Source organism: Tinamus guttatus, unplaced genomic scaffold (assembly GCF_059628265.1).
Source record: "Tinamus guttatus ecotype Peru unplaced genomic scaffold, ASM5962826v1 Tinamus_guttatus_pri_ptg000311l, whole genome shotgun sequence".
Lineage (NCBI taxonomy): Eukaryota > Metazoa > Chordata > Aves > Tinamiformes > Tinamidae > Tinamus > Tinamus guttatus.
The window spans coordinates 1933246-1952945 of NW_028288845.1; the positions used below are offsets into that span (position 1 = coordinate 1933246).

Sequence of the window (19700 nt, forward strand, 5' to 3'; positions counted from 1 at the left end):
ATGAGGAAAACAAGAGTCATCTTCATTTTACACACACAAAACTAAAGCAGTGATATTAAGTGATTTATCCACATTTATACAAACTTTGGAAGAGTGAAGAACAAAACTTGGCTCTCATGTCTCACTTGGTCCTAATCTTGAAAGTAACAGAAATGTCTCGATGCCTTACACACGTCTTGTTTAAATTCTTATCATTGTTCACCTCAAATAGCAACCTTCAGGCCACTTTGCATAGAGAAAATCTACAGAGAAGTCTGAGCAAGCCTCTCATGTAGGCAGTGAGCAGAATTGCAGCTTACCTTTAGCTGCGGGATCCTGCTAAGCACCGATGCTTAGGATGCATGAGGCAGACTGCATTCACAGACACACTGCAAAGAAGCTGAAACGAATGCAAAACATTGCTACTGATAAAGGCAAACTGACAAAATCAGCTAGATTACTCTGCCATGTAGCTTAGGCAAGCCAGATGATGTGGTAAAATGGCAGGCTGGGCCGGACACTAACAAGTTCCTAATCTGAGAAGACAAAAACACATGCACAGATCCTCAGGCTGCTCTGAAAAAAAGATAAACAAATCACAGGTGCTGAAAACTCATCAGTATCTAAGGTTGCAGCACGGTGTTATAAGACATCCTTTCTCTCTAAAGTTCATTACTGCAAAGAATCAGGAGTCTAACACCCACATCAGGAAATAACAAATGTTTACTGTAACAGGGTAGAGAAAACACATTCAGCCTATGGTAAATACCCACATTCAAGACACAGCCATAGCAGGCAGCCTGTGCTTGCAAAGCCACACACTGCTAATAGAAGCCATGCGATGGCCACCTTTTGGTTCTATCAAACTTAATGAAAATATCAAGAAGTAAGCTTAGTTAGCAGCTATGTAAGCTTTACACTAACTTAAGAGGTCCAATACATATTTAAAGGGGTTTAGTATTAGGAGTACAAATAATTTTTTTGGAGTGGAATTGTCTGCAACCACAGGACTGGAACTGAAAACTTACCTCATTTCTGTAAGTTTTTTTTAAAAACAAAAGTTACCATCTTGTTGCTGATTTCAGAAGATGTGGCCTGACAATATCAGAACACATGAGAAATGCTGCTGTTGTGAAAGTCTTGTCTCATTTTGAGCAGCAAATTAAAAACACTGAAAATTGTTCTGAGTTCAAAAGCTGAAAGTGAAACAGTAAATTGATTAATGAAATATTATCCTTTCTTCTTTCAGTTAACATTCACTATGTGGGATTGAGGAGAAACACCCCAATGTTTCAAATTTACTGTGTTTTGTTAAAATTAATAATTCAGAAAATAAGTAATATTTTATTCAGGAGATAGGAGCTGATATTTCCTATTTAAACAGGATGGCCTCCGAGAAAGTTTTCCCACACATCAATCTCTGTGCATCACAACCATGAAACATAGCTGTGCACAGATATCAAGAAGCTTCAAATCAGGTAATCAAATCCTGCAAGATTAATTTTAAAATAAAGATATAAACATATAAAAGGGAGGCTGTTTGTGACTCCCACATATACTACACTATATTGACATAAACCTTTGAATTGTCAAACAGGATCGAGAAGTATAAATAAGCACTTTTCAAAAATTATTGGCAAAGGGACCACAGAGCTTACCCAATATTTTTTAGTTTTTAGCAATTCTGTAGCATCACTGCTGGTTTCACCTTGCTTCTTAAAACATCACCCTCTCCAAATCTCCCAGCTTCATTTCTCCAGTCAGGTCTGTCTCCTATAAACATTCAGTGTTACTATTTCTACAAGCAGAGCCTAAGGAAGCACTTGAAAAGGCATAACACTTTTCAAGTCATGACACTCAATAACTCTTTCTGTTGTTCTGATCTAATATCTTTTATCCACACACAGGGAAACAAGAAAAATAAAAAAGATTTCTCTGAGACATATTCCATTGGTTTAATCTACAAAGGGCACATGGGGTATTTTTCCCCCCACCGCTCTTCTCAACTATCAGTGTCCAGCTGCAACTGCCAAGTGTCCCAAGATAGCAAAGCGACAGGTGCTGCAGTGACGGCAGCCGCGGGGCAGCCGCCACGCACAACCTTTCTGCAGCTCGTGCAGCATTAGAGGAATTTCCCCAGCAGCCCCTTTTCCGTGAAAGGCACCAACTCTCCAAGTGTCTCCCAGGGCTCCTACAGGCACGGCCTGTCCTCCACGACGTGCTGGACCCCGCTCCCCGCGAGGCCGGGCAGAGCTGCAGTCCCCTCCAGCAACGCAGCAAAGCTCAGGCAGAACCTGAGCCTGCCCATTAATCACGGGCAGTTTTGGCATCAGCTGCCACAAGTGCAAAATTAGACATGGTAAAAAATACTTGGATGTACCTAAAATTTTTATTTCTAAAAAATACACAGATAACATGACCATAAACTGAGGTCTCCGGGCTCTTGTCATTCTAAGAAAGTCACTGCACTTACCTCTGTTCCTACCGCTCAGATAGGAAAGAAAAAATAGAAGCAATTACACACAAATCAAAACCAGGCCATTCTTAAGTCACAATTGATGTGAGTCCCAAACTATTTTATCTGCTTAACTTTGTACACAGAAATTATACATACAATTTGTTAAAAAAAAAAAAATCAGAAAAACCACACCTCTGACTATTCTATTGCTACTAGCCCAAATTTAGAGTACAGAACTTCTAACCTGAAGATATTTAAATACAGAAGTTAAAATAGTGTCTGCTTTTCAAGCAGTCATTGATTAGCCTTTTCTTCTGATGTATAATGTTCTCCCAGAATTTACTTTTGGGAAGAAGTGAGTGTATTCCTATCACGGTTCTTCTCAACTCAGCTAGATTTCTCCTTTTATCTTTGAGATTAGTATCACCTTAGAGGCACAAAGAACAACAAAAAAAGCTTTATTACGAACTGAAGCCCTTAGTTTCTTTCTATTTGAGTCACTGCAGCTTGGAGAATTTCCAATGAGTTCACAAAACTCAGCTATGGCACCTCCAAAGTCACAGATAAATGAAATTAATAATAAGTAGGAAAATGCAAGATGAACTGCAGAAGTGTCCACTCTAGACTTGTGAACTAGACTCAAGGCCTGCCAGTCTCCAAAAAATGCAACCCCAAAGATGGGCTGGAGGTCACTGAAGAGATGGGCGAAGGATTTGCCCTCAGTGAACCACTGAGAATGGATTATCACATTTTCAGGAACTCCTCTTTAAACCAATCTAGCTGAGGTGAGTTAAATTGCAGAATAAAGCACTTAAACACCTCCAATGGCTCATTCAGTTAGCAGCTGATGTGCTGTACTTTGGCCACTACCAGGCACTAGCCTCAGCTAAGCATTTCAAACGCCCACATGAAAGACATCACACGGCTGCATTAGTGTCTGTTACTGCACAGCAGAATTATGCAACTGAAATATGGGTGCTGTCTGCTTAGTGTGTGCCGTAACACCCACTGCACAGCTCTTAAGTGTAATAGAGAGCTTGAGGAACAGTTTGGGCTAAAAGTGAGCTTATAACAACATGTACATGGATGCTTAGTTCTTAAACATGCAGAAAGTCAGGAAATGGCACTTACAGTTATCTCTAAGTGTGGCCATACTTTCCTTTTTCCTTTGTTTGTACTTTTACAGGAAGTGTTTTATAAGAGTACAGAACACATTTGACATGGTAATTAATAGGTTAATATCAGAGACTAGAAGGATGAAAATTTATTCAAGTTTCCACGGCACACATACTAGCCAAACACCAAACTGAGTTTGGATACAGCAACCCTTGCAAAAACATATGTAAAGGCAGCTAGTACTGTTGGAGACTGCAGGTGACCAACCCAAATCATTTGCAACAGATAGGACTAATAGACACATTCAGCACAGCTTTTTGGAAAACTGACACAACCCTAATACTGGAGCCAGAAAAAAACTCAAAAAAGCATCAAATTCCACTTAAAAACAACTCAGAACAAAATAAACCTCTGCAAATGAATTTTACTAACCAATATAGGACTGATCCCATTTGTCCATTTTAAAACTTCAATAAATGATAATCTGTTCTGAGGCATAAAAGGATAACATCTCATTTCTTGAGGAGTTTACGCTTTGATTTAAAATGCTTTGCTTCACAATGGCCAATCTATTAAAGTTTGTAGTTCCCAGATATTAAAAAAAAAAGTGCAAAGAAATGAAAAGGCTCAAGTTTAGTTACGAAGGCACATTAACCTCATTAATAAGCTCATTAATAAGCTGTTTGTGTGGCTATACGTTACTCATGACATGAATGGGGACAAGCCCGCCAGACCAGTGCTACCCTTCTCCCTGCTATTCCTTCCTAATCAGCATAATGATCATTGCCAATTTCTACTTTTTAAAAAATCTTTACCTTATAAATGTAATTTACTCATAGATGTATCAGCACAAAAAATAGATTAAATGAATTCACTAAGGCCTTTTCACATTTAATAGTAGCTTCCAGCCTACAAACCCATTCTAGTAATTCCTAGAGGATGCAAATTACCTGAAAGAAAGAAAAGTGCAACAGCCATGAAACACTGTGCTAAACAACCTAAATTAACTGCCGTACTGCCTAACATTCAGCAACCAAATCAAAATAGTGAACATCTATGTTAACTTGTTAAGCTAGCGAAAGCTATGGGCAATGGTTTGAGGGGTAACTTTGCTTCTGTATTTTTACCCGAGAAGACACACAAATTTTCACTGTTACTTTAACCCCCCTAAAACAAGAGAGGACCTTACAGTAATGGAAACTCTGCTGCTTCTTGAGAGCATGGCTCCTCTTGAATATGCACTAGCCCATACAATTGTTTTGCAGAACAGGGACCTGGTAGTAGTTTCAAGTCCAACTAACACTTAAGACAACTTCTTATGTGGAAGTGCAGGATCTCAGTAATTCTCTGGCCCCGCAAAGAAGTAAGGCTCTGCAAATGCTATGCACTAAAGAATTTCTACCTGGACAAAGACAGTGTAGAACACAGGACAGTGTTACACAAGAATTCCTCCTCATCCTGCTGCATGCACTGACTTCCAGGCAACCATCTTGGTCCTTTAAATCTTATGCTGAAGTCCTGTTACTGCTCCCACTGAATCTGCTTGATGCGGACTCTTCCATGGGCTTAAATGGAATGAGGACTGTGTCCTGAAGGCTCTCCACAGAACTGAAACAAGAGCTTTAGTAAAACACTTCATGGAAACTTAATTGCTACTACAATTAATTATACTTAATTTACTTTTTCTCTTATTCTTAAGCTATGATAACCCACAGACATTCTTAATTAGAAAACAAAAAAGAAAACCTGAAAAACGATTTAAGACAGTTAAGACAATTTAACAGAAAAAAAAAAGGCGAAAGCAGATAAAACAGTATCTAGTTTATTACATATAGAAAGAAATTTCCAGAATTTACAAACACCCACATTGTCATTCCAAGGAGAGAGTCAATTTGAAAAGTTCACCCTTTTTTGTTTTCATTTTGCTTTGTGGTTTTCTATTGGTTGTTTTTTTATTTTTATTTTTTTACAATATATACAATGGAAGACTTTGATTTGATTTTTTTTCTGATTTTTTTTGTCAGTTGCTGTGCAATTGATGAATTCAAGTTGACATTTGTAAGTACCATGTACAGTAAAGTTTGTCTTCATTGTAGTTAATACAGCCTATTATTTTACAAGGAGTACAAAATTATTTTTCTTTTGGAAAGAACTTAACATCAGGGTTATCTTACAACTGATAGTATCAGTAAATATGACTGTACAATCAAGGCCCAGGGACCAATGACTCATATTATATTATTTTCTGAATTACAATCTTAAAACAAGAATAGTACCCTACTCTATTCTTAGAAGCCTTGTTTTAAGCAGTTTCCCACTCTGTTTACAACAGAATATAGTATACCTCAGTTCCACATCAAAAAATGATGTGCTGTAGGAAAAGTTACATTTTAATTAAAAAAGTACATGTATAAATCAAAACCTATGTTAAATATTTAATACTCTTCAACCAACATTAAGTTTTGTATGCAATAATTTACAATGATGATTTGTCATACAGGTTTTCAGCAGCAAATGAAGTTGTGTAAATGTGCTAGTAAAATACCCATTCTCACCATGACACAGTGGTGGGCACATCGGTTCATTGTGGCCAGCTAAGTCCTTATGGTAGAGGATGAAGTAAGAGAGTCATAGTCCAGGTGTCACAGTGCTTCTCTTGGCACAACACAGGATGTGCAGCTCAGTCAACTAACTCCTGAGGTTTGTGTAAAGTAAACAAACTGAACTGGATGCATCGTACCCATTTACAGAGGAAGAGGAGGAGGAGGAGGTGAGGTCCTAGTTGTGATAACATGAAACATTTAGAGTCTTGATACCCATGAGTTAAAAGAAGGATTTGCTGAGGTTGTATAGGTCATCATTCTGAAATTAAAAGAAAAAGAAAATTAGCATCATAGGCACTTCAAGCACTTCAAAAGCCACTTGGTAATTAATACATTCATTCATTTTGTTATCAAAACTGAAAATGTTAGCACCTTGAAAAACTGCAGCAGGCACACTTGAACCTACTCAAGCATCTGAATCCCCAAAGCATTTGAAAACAGATGTTGGCAATAAAATTTGAAGCAGTCAGAAACGCTTTTTTAAACTGCAAGAGGTTCATCTAAGCAGAAACAATTTAAGTGACTATTCTGATTAACTCTGACAAGTTCCTGTGACAAGAAAAAAAAAAAAAAGAGAGAAAAAAGAAAAACTTCAGCAGCAGCCTCCTGTTGGCATTTTTACCCGCCACGTGAAAGAGCCATTAGATATCAGGCCTCCCCACAGAGGCGAGTGGTCACCTGCAAGGTGGTTTCACTAGGAGAGGATGAGCGCGGAACGGCGTACGAGGGGTGCAGCCCCCCATGCCCCACGGTTATCAAGTGCAGAAAGGCAGCCGAGGGCACCCGAGCGGCAGCCACCAGCGCCCACCTCGCTCAGGGAGCGGCGCGCGCCGCGGTCTGGGGGCCACGTGCTGTGGCCGGGCCCGTCCCTCCTCTCCTGCCGCCATCCCGGGGCGGCCACGTGCTGTGGCCGGGCCCGTCCCTCCTCTCCCACCACCCTGGCCCTTGGGGACACAGCGGCCACCATGAACCAGAACCCATGCTGGAACCAACACTGCATTTGCCCGAGCTGCAGTTAGAAGGATACCAGCATTTCCATTTGGGGACCTTCACATAAAAACTCATGGAGCAAGACTTAGGTTTTACATAAAAGTGTGTCTATTTCTATATTAGATATTACCTATGCTCCTAAGAAGACATGTAAATAGCATATTTTCCTGAGTACAAATAAAGGCTTCCCATAGAGGCACTAGAGGAAAAAACTGAAAAGACCTCCTGTCCTATATTCTTTAATTGCCCGAGCAACAGAATTTACTTTGTGTGGTCCTTCAAGTGAAAGGCAAGCCTATCCTTGCAGAAGATGTGTGGTATGCTGGGAAAGCTCCCCGGAGAATTCTCTCACACATCTCTCATTTACTTCCAACTTTCTTCTGAACTCCTATGGTCATCAGCTGGAATGTCCCTGCCAGAGTATCTGCACACAGCTTAGCGCGCTGCAGTTATGTGGCGCCTAAAATTAGCCAGCAATGCCATACTTCAGAAAAGACTACTGACACCGGAGAAAAGGCTTAAACGGCCTGAAGGGAGCTGCCGAGCGCCCATCCACGCTCTTCGCGGCTGCGGGGCGGGTTTCAGTGCTGGCTGCCGCCCAGCGAGGCCGGGTCGAGGGTCCTGTGCAGGGACAGGCCGTTGCTGTGCTCACAGCCCGGCCAACCCCACACACCATCTTCCACAGGGCCACCCCTCACTGTGCTGCAAGTGTTTGAGCAATTAAATAATAATTGGCAATATCGAGAGCAAATGTTTCACCTCTTCGCTGGTACTCAGGGAACCTAAATTCAAATTCAGAGTGTTTTAAGCAAAATGCAGAGTATTTTAAGCAAAGGAGCTTGTTCCATATCGTTCCTACCCAGTCCAAGCCATACTGTCATGAACTCATTGCAAATGCTGGCGCCCACCATGTATTCCTGGATTCAGAAGTCAGAAGAGTAAGAAAGAAAGAGTAACAAGTCTACCTGAAAAAGAAACCACTTTCCAGAGGAATTCACTAGGCAAACAGCACTGAGAAAAAAATCACAGCTACTGAAAAGTCCAACACTCAGCTAGTCAGACCCTGAGCACGTGTAATGGGAGTCAAAACACTGCAGTATCCAAGAGTTCAAGACTTGGAAGACCAGCCAGAATCAGTTGGAAGACCAGCAGGGCACAAATTGAAATAGGCTCTTTTACAAATAAATTTTGTCTTTTTATATTACATATAAGTTTTTTCATGGGCTAGTTTCAGTCTTGTTATACACCTCCAGCATCTTCAGCATTAGAAAATGACATGTCCAGATAGAAAATCTATTTATCACCCCTCTGCAAAAACATATTGGTACCTCTGTCAGTAAAGTATCAAATAGAAAAAAGCAAATACCACAAGTGAAATTGGAAAAATATCATCAGACCAGAACTCAGCCCCACATCAGTTGTTTTAAAGACAAATCCACAAGCCTTAAAGGTATATCCTTAAGGGCACTCTTAAAAGAGTACAAAACTAAAACAAATGCAAAACAAAACCCTTAACAAGACAAATTTCAAGAATTTGTATTATTTAATTGAACGTAAAAAGCTGAAATGCACGAAAACCAAGATCTTACTCCCTGTTGAGTGAACCACAGCACAGTATACTTCAGGGGGAAGTGCCTTATATGGGATTTAAAATCATCAGCTGGATACCCCATTGTTTCTTATCAACAAGCATCAGCATTTCCTTAACGACATACGAAAACAGCGCAGCAGACAAGTGTTCTCATAGAGAGTGCGAGGACTACAGCGCGCTGAGGTAAGGATCATTAAAACTACTGACATCACTGTTGGCAACTCGGGACAAGGGAAAACCTGTGTTTAATCTATTTCCTATTCACCACAAGCTTCAGCTGGAGTCCCCAATAATACAGTTTGTGGTTGACTTTAAGGAAAAAAATGGTGATGCAAGAAAAATGTACTGAACCAAAAAAGCAGCTTCAAAAGTTACTACAAAGCACCTTTGACAAGTCGTCCCTGCTCAGCATCTGTTACAAAAGACAGGCAGATAACACTAGCACACGTTCCAGCTGGCAATACTTCCTTCTCAAGAATATTGGTCCAGGCTGAATATGACACAAGTAACTGTAGTTCCTATTACAGCCGAAGTCTCATTTTTAAATCCAGTAACTAAAAATAATTTGATACTTCATTTTATTTCCATTATTGGGGAGCTGGAAGAGGAGACAAGTGCTTAAAACTTGACTTCTCCAACAGCAAAGTGTCTAGACTACTTGAAGGTATTTTTCCTGAAGACAGCTAAGTTTTCATATGAAAAAATAAGTCTTTTTAAAATACACAGAGTGTGAAACTTACTCTTTCCTTTCAAAGCATTGTTTTAAAAAGTAGTAGTCAGAAGAAAAAAAATATATCAAAGAAATGAATACTCAGGTGATCTTAAAACAAAAGGCTTCCCAGTCACTAATTTTAAACTTTTATTTGTAACTAAGGGCTAATAATGTGTCTTGCCCCTGAAATACCAATAGAGAAGTCCCTGCAAAGAATCATTCCCTTTAAAAACAAGTAAGACATTTGTAACACAGTTGCTGTCAAAGCTCTGTGATTAATGCAGCAAATAAATACAGATACTTCATCACCGATTAATACCAGGGCAAAACACAGCTCGAAAATGCCAGACTGGCTTGGTACATCATCATACAGCTTTTCAACATTTGCTACACACACGCAGAACACACCAAACTGAACAGGTATCTAGCAGAATCCTAGAATCACTTCCCAGCTCTGCCCTCAGCCTTGCTAAATCAAACAGGTCCACAAAACCTTGCTGTCTCGCCAGCGTCTCCTGTGAGACAGTGAGCAAAAGGAGCCGTGGAAGATGCTCTGACAAAGCCCCTAGCTCCAAACAAGAGGCTTTAAAAGTAAATGCATGTTTGTTGCTCTAGGACAGTATCATGTATCTTGCTCTGTGTAGATCATACAGTGATTTATTGCATAATGAACACATCTACCTAGGCGAAAATACAAGAGGTCAGGAACAAAAGGCCAAAATAAAAGTCCCTACCAAAACATACTAGAAGATTCATAGAGAACTTTGCCAATTTCAGGTAACATGATCTAGGCACCATTTGTCTATGTGGTAAGTATCTTTTGAAATCTAATACAAAGTAAACACATTTAGTAATACTGAAAAGCTCATTTACAGCTCTTGTCCTCCTGACATTTGCATGAATCATTTTCTAACTGTAACAAAACTGTGCAAGGCTTCTTAAAAGCTGAATTTACCCATGGCTTTTGTTCTTGCTCTCCTCAAGATCATAAGCACCCTCTATTTACATTTTTTTCTGGGTATTGCTGGCATGCCCACGGATGGGATGCACAAAGTATTCCATTCAGATAGATTGAAAATTAGCAACTAAACATCACGCAAAAGTTAAAATAGCTCAAATATCCTATTTCCAAAGAGATGCAAATGTATGGTACAGTTTCCCCCATCTTAAATGTGCATTAAAGAGAGGAAGAATACAAGAAGAAACAAGGGTTGCTCTCGTGTGTTAATTGTAGCCTGAGTTCTAACAAAAGGAATTCAAAATAGAACTAAACAAGGTAATTACAACATTGCTATTGAACCTGACAGGCTGTAATTTACATTTAATAAGCCTAGGGGATGAGCCTTGCTTCACTGTACCCCCAAAACGTCTATTTCCTCTTTCTTGCCAATGTCAAAGCCAAGGAATTACTGATCAGCTGCTTTCACCACATACTCCGCTGCCAGGCCAAGTAAATACACTTGGTATTTTCAGCCTCTCTCTGCTCTCCATATAAAGTTGTCACTCATTGATGGAGGATCCTAACACCCCATAGGAGATGGCAGAGTCTTTTGCCATTAGTTTAGACAAAAATAACTCCCTTTGGGTACAGCACAGATTAAATGTCAACTTCCCCAGGGTCCTCTGCCAGAAAGAAATGGGGGGATTGAAGAGGGGACGTTTTGAGTATGATAATGAACAGTAAAAGACTCTCAGATCTCCTCCTCTCATTTCCTACATTTTAAGCATAGCCAGAAGACACAAACTAACCATGCACGCACTTTGCCTAGCAAAGAATTTGTATGCTTGATTTTAACTTAATCTAAACACACGCAGGACAAACCGAATCCCACCGCTTCAGCCGGCAAGAAAGGCCAGGAGCACAGGTGGAACCCGAGGCCTGACTGCGAGGAAGCGCCTGGCCCGGCGGAGCGCGACAGCATCACGGGCCTCGCTGGTGCCTGCTCCCACGGCGCGGAGCACGGAGCAGGAAACGAGCCGGCTGCCTGGCCTGGCGCAGGAGCACACGGGGAAAAGCAATTCGCCAAGCTTGTAAATAGAAACATTATTTAAGGGATCTCGAGCAGGACCAACAGCACTTAGGAGCTTGAACACCAGTGTGCCACCCTCCAAAGCACTGACTTTCTGAGAAAGTATTTTCTCCTTTAAATTCTGGAAAAGAATGAGAGTTTCTTTTTGTTTTTCTTGAAGACTAAAAGAAGCATATGACAAAGTTCAAAACAAGCTTTAATTTAATTGGAAAAGAGTCTGTTTTTAAAAGGAATTCTGCAACTTCTCTTGTAGTGATAGAGCTAAGCACTAATGCAAAACAACTGCCCACTGATTACCCAAGTTACAGAAAAGCAAGGGACAGCCTGCAGATTCTGGGTTTCTGCAAGGAAATGGGAAACACAGAAGAGTTTTGCTGGTGCAAATTGTTACATTTTAAGCAGGATTGTTTTGCTTCTTTCTTCCAGCTTCACAGGAGGAGATCCTTGGGATCTTTTCCCTTTCTTCACTAATAATTCAGGCTGAGCGAGCAGCTGAAGATGGAGTTCTGTTTACATCAAGAGAACTGCTTTGGTATCAACATTGAAATAAAAACATTGGCTATGAATTCAGGGAATAGAGGATTTCACTGGATTCTACACTGCATGTCCATAACCTCGCGTAACACTTCTCTGATCCTCTTGGCAGCTTGAGCTTGGTGAACCCTCAGATAAACCCACTGCAAGCCTGGGCTCTTCTCCCGCTCCAGGAAAGCCTATGGATACCAAAGACTAAGTGTGTACCTAGTTAGCTTCAGCATTCACAGGACAATGTTATTGCTGTTCCAAAGACTCCAAAAAAGCAGCCAAGTCAGAAAATGTGGCCATTTACCCTTCTGGAATTTGTGTCCTTCAGTTCACGGAGCTGAAGGGTCAAACCCTGAAAGCTTTGGGGTGTTCACAGCTCCCCCTGAAGACCAAAAACCTGTTCTTAAGTCAAGGAAAAACAAACAAACAAACAAACACACACACACAAACAAACAAAAAAACAAAGCTGGGGTGCACTTTCCATGTCTGTATCCTTCAAAGGGGAAAACGCTGCTCATCAATTGCTTTTATCAACATAGGCAGTCATCAACATAGGCAGTCATTTGCTCCAGTCCTCAGATTTTAGCAGAGGAAGCCTCCACAGCAACACTCCACTCTTGCTGTTACGAAGCGCCCATTTCCTAGCTTTTTAAAGCTATGCTTCCATACTTTTTCACAGCCTGAAGACTAAAAATGCTAATTTTTAGTTATCTGTCAAAGTAAACAACATTCATGTGCAAGCATCTAGGATTACTAGCACAAGTAGCAGCCAGAAACATATCTTCATCACACAATTTGTTTCTCAGAGGAGTTTTCTTACCGGAATTTTTTTTTACTATTTGCCCGGCAGCCTGGAATTCCCCGGGGCTCCACAGCAGTCGGAGCGGCCACCACGGCTCTCGGTGGCGAGGCCGCTGATCTCCAGGCCTGTCAGGGCCCTCGCTCCTCCTCAGCCCCATAGCACAGAGTGCAGCGTGACCCAGCCTCACACGAGGGCCCCGAGGCCACACGCAGCAGGTCGGCCCCGCGGCGGCACTTGGCTCCTTGTGGCCTCGCAGACCAGGCCGCGGGTGCCCAGCTGCTCCTTCCCGCTATCTCTCCATGAATCTGCACTTCGGAGGCCTTTCCCGCACCCCGGGCTGTTTCCCCATTCCTCCAGCTCCACACTGCACTTCCTCCCATGCTCTTTTGACCTCACTTCTTTACAGCACTCATTTTCTGCCAGATGTACTTTTCTCTGACAATATGTTGAAGAACTACATAATCACAGGCTTATCTAGCTTGAAACTAGTTTTTGATACGCATTAAATTGTGCTAGTTCAATCTTATAGCAAAGACTTACACAATTCTGCATAGCTGGAATCATTTCCTTCTCAACAGACAAATAAAGGCAAGCAGCAGAACCAGACAGAAGAAAAATGTCATTGAAAAGGAAGACACGCAGAAGCCCTGCAGGGGAGAACCTGGCCAGCTGACCTGGCCTTTGAAATTTTGCCATTCCAAATTAAGGAGCTCGACTACGCACCGTGTCTGGCAGCAGCGTGGGAAGGAAGCTCTTCAGTGATTTGGATGAAATACTTCCTCAATTCTCAGCAACAGCGCATTAAATATCAAAAAGGATAATAGGAAGGCGCTGAAAGGCACAGTCTCAAAAACACACTAAGCAAGTGAAGAAATCAGCGGAGATTAGAACAACATGTCAGGAAACAGACAAAAAAAAAAGGCAACAGGAAGCTTGGAAAGAAGAGGTAGATAGAAACTATCCATTATTTTGAGACCTTACTATGCCTTAATACAAAAAATATATCACACAGCAGAAATTACAGTTAAAACAAATCGGAGGTTGGGCTTTATCAAAGTAAAAGGAGAAGCCCAAAGGCTTCTTGATAGGCTTCCTTCCTGACAGGGGGCAAAAAACTACAGTAGAGTGTGTTACAACTTGAAGATGAACTAGGAAATCATTATTTAACAACAGATTTAGCATTTTTCTTCTTTTACTAAAATACTATTACCAGTCTGATATCAACTCAATTAAACTGACTGCGTTGATCAGTTGTTTTCTCCTTTATCAAGTGAAATTTTATAGGCCCATCATATGATATGAATTTATTGCAATAAGAGTCTATTTTCATGCTCATCCATACATATCCACATATTTATTTCCAAAAATCTTCACTCATTACCTAAGAGGAGCAGTTCTGACTCATGAGTGGATACAGCCTCACTCAGGATGCCTGGTAGTGGTTTCTGCTCCGTGTCTGTATCAGGCCACACTATTTGTGGTACTAGAATGGGCCAGAAGCAGTTTTGGTGAAAGGTTCAGCTGTGAGTAGTAAATGAGGTTTTTGTCTATGGACTTCATGGGTTAATCCTGTAAGGTGACCAGGGTGCACAGAACCAGGCCAGACTTAGAGAAAGAACTAAGCTAGTTTTAAGTCAGAACAGGGCCAGAGAATCATCCAGACCTCCCCTCCCTCCCTCTGCCATAAATTTCAAAACTTTGTCAGGTGAAGTCATCTGCTACTTTTCCTTCTTCCCAGCACTTTTGAACCTGATGTTTAAGACTCCTCGAGAACTAAAAATTGGCAACTGAAATTCAAAGAGTCAGTCCTGCTCCAAGCTCAGAGCAGCAAGATGCTGCGTTTGGGAATGCAGCCCAGGTGTAGGCTGACATGCACAGCTGGAAGCAGAGAGACCTGGAAGCTAATTCTGGTTCTCCTACTGTTTCCCTGAGCAGTTCTACCCAAGTCACTTGGTCTTGCCTCAGGTAGAATAGATAAAATATTTACCTCATCTATTTCCCATGTGACTTTTTTCATGAAGACTTCTGTCTTCAGGTATCAAGCTGAAGCACAGTTGCTGTATCACCTGGGGAATTAGATTTTGACCATCTCTCTCGACTGTGAGATGAGAACTGCTACCTGACAGAAGGAATGAGTCCGTGTTTGAGAGCCAGGCAGCAAAGCAGCAGGCGCCTCACAGGGGACCGATCGTTGTGCAGGGCACAACCCTGGCTACTAGTAAGTAGAGCCATGAGCTAGTCTCTGTGACTAACTTGAAAATTAAAGGGGAAAATTAATGCCTAAGAAGATAAATAATGCTTGCAAATTTTCTCAAATAACAGAATCAAAGAACAGATCAATTCCAACATAAGAAAGTAAAGCTTTACTATTAAAGTAAAAATTCTACCATTCCACTCGCACTGATTCAGCAATTAAGATATTTTGGACTGCAACGGGATTAATCTCAAAAACAACACAGAGCAACTTAATGAGCTCTGAAGCAGTTCATGGCTGAAATAGGCATCGTACCGTTTAAACACCAAAATACTTGTTTGTATATAGATTAGGTCCTCAAAACTATTGTCACCTGATTTATTTTTGGAAACGATAGTAACAGGAAAATAGGAAATAAGGTGATGAAAGGGCACAAAAGAAATGTAATTCTGGTTCAAAACAATGCGATTATGTCAGATTAGAAGTATATGGACAGAGGAAGCACCACCTGGCAGGCTCTTGCATGCCCATTTGGATACAGCTGTGAATAAAATCCAAACTAATTGTAACAACAGATTAGACAAATCAAGTTCTTTACTGCTGTTTCTTTATTTTCATTCAGTAAATCTTTTACAGCCTGAAGAACTGCCAATATGATAATTTTAAAACACTAACAGCATAAATAGGCTAACCTTCAATAGTTCAGTCATTAAAATTGTGATGTCAAATGTAAAATTGACCAGCCTCATTAACAGTCAATATAACTAACACAAACCCAGCGTTCTGAGACTGCACAGAATTACACCTACAAAAGCGACTGTAGGTAAAAGTTGTTCTCATCACATCTCATCATGACAAGAAACTATGATTTTAAAGAAAACTCTTGCCACGATTACCATTATTGGAAATGTTACCCAAGCCACAAAGCTCACAACCAAACAGCTATGCTATTGATTCTACCTAGGGGGAATTCACTTCCAAAGGCCAGACTCCCAAGGGTCCCATTCAACCCTGTCTTCTGCTGGAACTCCTGCCACTGAGTTACACTCAGCCTTTACTTACTCTACGGCAACAGTTTTCCCTGGTGATAGGAAAACTGGCAGAAGCGAAGCCAGAGAGGGTTAGAAATAGCAACAGCAAGAAGCTTCTGTGTCTGTGACTAACCTGAAAATGCACCAACTTGGGTAACAGTGGCCCCCAAATGGGCAAATGGGCATGCCTAAAAGCTTCCCAAAATTAGAACTGGAAGACTCTCAAAGATGTGCATCAGGCATCTTCATGCACATCCTCATGCAGCTGACATGATAAAATTAAGGTATTACATTTCCAGGGACAAGAGAGAAGTGGGAGACAGATGGAAAAATAAAAAAATAATCCACCAAACTATGAAACAGACCTCACTCACTGTCCCAGCTAACATGGATTTAAAAAAAGTGCTCTTGAAGGTAACACAGCATTAGTGAAAAATACTTTCCCCCTTCAGAAAGCAAAAGCAAAATCAAGTTCTTGACACTTTAATATAATGAGAAGTTGAACAAATCACGTTCCAAGTGAACTATCCAGTTCACTGAGCCAACTTTATTTCCCTGCCTTTTCAAGCTTTTTTTTTTTTTTTAAAAAAAAAAATACCTCCCCACAAATTCCTTCCCTCATCCAATGAGTACTGCATTTGGCTGTCACCTCCTCTGTATGTCTGGAAATCTGCGCAGCTCCAATTGTAGGGACTCAAAGGCCTTGCTACACTTAGGAGAATATATGAAGAATGGCAGAAATTGTTTGGTCTTCTACTTTGTATCATAATTCCAATGCCAGAGCCAAAACTATTTTAAAGTCTAATTGTAGGTCTATCTCTCTTAAATGGACTTTAATTAAGATAAAACAAGCATTTTTGATACAAAGCTTCCATTTACATGGGTTTTTGAGGAAAAAAAACAAAACAAAAAACACAACCAAATACCACAACCAGACAGATCTCACTATATGCCCATCTGTTTTCTCAATAGAAGGATAGCAGGTTTCTAGTACAAGGTTTTTTGAAAGTACATTTCTTCATTTTAAATCATATAGGGAGCAGAAGGAAACAACTTTGCAATTATGTGGAACTGAAAATATATATACTTTGAAGTTCAGAATTTTGTCAGAACCATATAACTTATCACTTTTCCTGCAGTATAAGTTTTCTACTTATTACACACACAGGGTATAATAGAACAGCACCTATAAATATGTGTATGCCAAGAGGAAGTGATTGCTGGAGCTCAAGTAGGTTACAGTTGTGTGGAAAAATTGGGTCAGTTGCCTTACTGGAAAAAAATGAAAAACCCCAAACAAACCAGGACAGCTCCCTATATTAGTTTAAAAAAGAAGTATCTGAACTGTCAGACACAATTTATGATTCCCAGTTCAAATTTTGTGAGCATTCTCAGAAATGACAATTACCTTGGAAGGAGAGGGAAAAATAAACATATTTATTTTCCGCATATAAATATTTCCTGTATGGCTAATGATACAGACTTCTATTATATTTTCTCTGCAGTCCCAACAATTGCATCTTTCCTTCTTCTTTAAACCATTTTCTGCTTTTTAAACTTCTTTCAGTTTCTAGTTACCAAGAGATTGATGCTTAATGTAATGCTTAATTTTAACCAAGAGTCATGACAAAGTCACAATTTGTTGTACAAACAAAATGGGATAGCATGCATCCACAGACACTTCTTTCTATAGGTCTGAGTCCTGGCACTTAGACTACGTAAAATAACCTGTCAAATTTTCCTTTTTCTCTCTAATTCCCTTGGGCTACAAGTCATAATTTCTGGCTAAAGATTCACCAAGTTCTATTGGGCTTGCAAGCACACACAGTGCAGCATCAGCCTTACAGACTAAAAGCTTTAAAAACTATGAGCAATTCAAACGCTCTACTTTTTCACCATCCAAAATATAGGTAATTATAATAGAGATGTTCACTTGATTTTTAAGCAAAAATCTGATTTTAATATACATGCTCAAAAGAACAGTAGTCATGGTAAACAACTGAATTATAACACTCTATTAGCGTTAGCATCATTAGCAGAATTTAGGACACAATATAAGCTAATCATTTTAGACAAGATTTTTTCTAGTACAATTTAGTATAAAGAACCAAGTAAATAACCAATATTTCCGCACCAATATTCCAGTAAGAGCAATTCTATGACATCAGTTAGTACAAATATATTCAGAAAGGTGTGAGAGTTCTAAGCTGTATGTTTTAAATGTTGAACAGACTACCTGCAGTGTAAAAAGCCTACGAAATGCTCCACTTCCCTAAACAAAACCATGCTCTGTCAAAAGTTACATTACAAAAGTAATGAAAATGTAAGGAAGACAGGGGGTTCTGCAAATATCCTGCAGTACTTACTTGAAAGCAGTAATTAAAACAGGGAAGAATACATATCTACTGATGTTTTATTTTAAAAGATTTAAAGAAGACATCTTCCCCTTGACTTTACAGTTTACAAATTGGATCCAGTTACAGAAAAACAAAGCTGCGATCCTAATTTATAATAACCCCAAGTCAGTAATACTTCTAATAAGCAGAAATCATGAAGTGACAAGCAGATTTCACTATAGCAGCATCCATACCTAAACGAGGGGGAGGGAAGTCCAGAACACACAAACCCTCTTACTTCCCTGCGCACTGTCCCATTTTGATTTCGGTGACTGTTTTACTTCCGGTATTTCTACACATATCATTTTTCTTTCCTATATTTAGGAAACTAATAGGCAACCATAAACAACATGTTTATAAAATTATAATCTATATTCTGTAATGTAAACAAGCAGCCATTACTTAGAGGCCACAGATGAGCAGACTATTAAATAGTAATAGAAACCAGCTGCATTTTCCCTCCAAATTGTTTACATTTCTAAGGCATCCGCACTTGAAAATATTCTCCATACAAATCAAAACATGCTGTGCCTGAACAAAGGACAAGCCCGTGACAGTAGTTTTAAACTGCAGCACTTCCTGCAATGTCAGGCAGCTTAAACTTCGGGCTGAGTAAATAGAGAACTTCAAAGGGAAAAGTCCCTAGAAATGCTACCACTCTCAGGTAGAGGGGAGGAACAGGCAACCGGCTGCACTGGTTGCCTTCACCACCCCCAGATATTGCAGTTATTTACACAAGCATGCTTATATTCCTTTATATGCTCAAAACATCCACTTTTATTTTATGAATATAGGTTAGCATAAAGCCAAATGTATTTGAGACATATTTTAATATTTCTTTCAAAAGTCTGCAGTATGCACCATCTTTCAAGTCACTATTAAGTCACAGGTATAAATTACCTGCAGAGACTTATCAAAATAATGCAAAAAAATATATCGTTCAGAAGTTTTCAAAGCTTTCACTAGCACTTGTCTGTAAGTAGTTTTTACATTAATTATTTGACAGAAACACTAAGATCACTTTTAAACTGGATCACAGTCCTTGTGTTACTGTTAGCACTGCCTCAAAATTTACATAGTGCCAAACTGCACGTGGCACCAAAGGGCAGTTTGGCCACCATGTTCCAAAAGAGGCCACTGCCAACAGCTAATTGAGTCACCCATTCACCTGCAAACAGCATCTCTGGTAGTTTTGCTCATTGTAATTACTCAGTTTTGTTTTTAGTTTAAAAAAGGCTCAGCTCTCTTGTAAGAAAGTAGCCTGAGCTTTATG

General features: G+C 40.0%; 1 protein-coding gene across 1 annotated transcript in view; it reads right to left on the bottom strand.

Annotated features, from left to right (window-relative positions):
- Nucleotides 1-5359: 5359 nt before the first annotated feature.
- IRS1 (insulin receptor substrate 1) overlaps nt 5360-19700 on the bottom strand; it is a 49231-nt gene continuing 34890 nt past the window's right edge. Inside the window, exon 2 of the mRNA XM_088528499.1 lies at nt 5360-6415. The gene's annotated coding sequence lies outside the window, so the exon portion shown is untranslated. The remainder of the gene's footprint in view (nt 6416-19700) is intronic.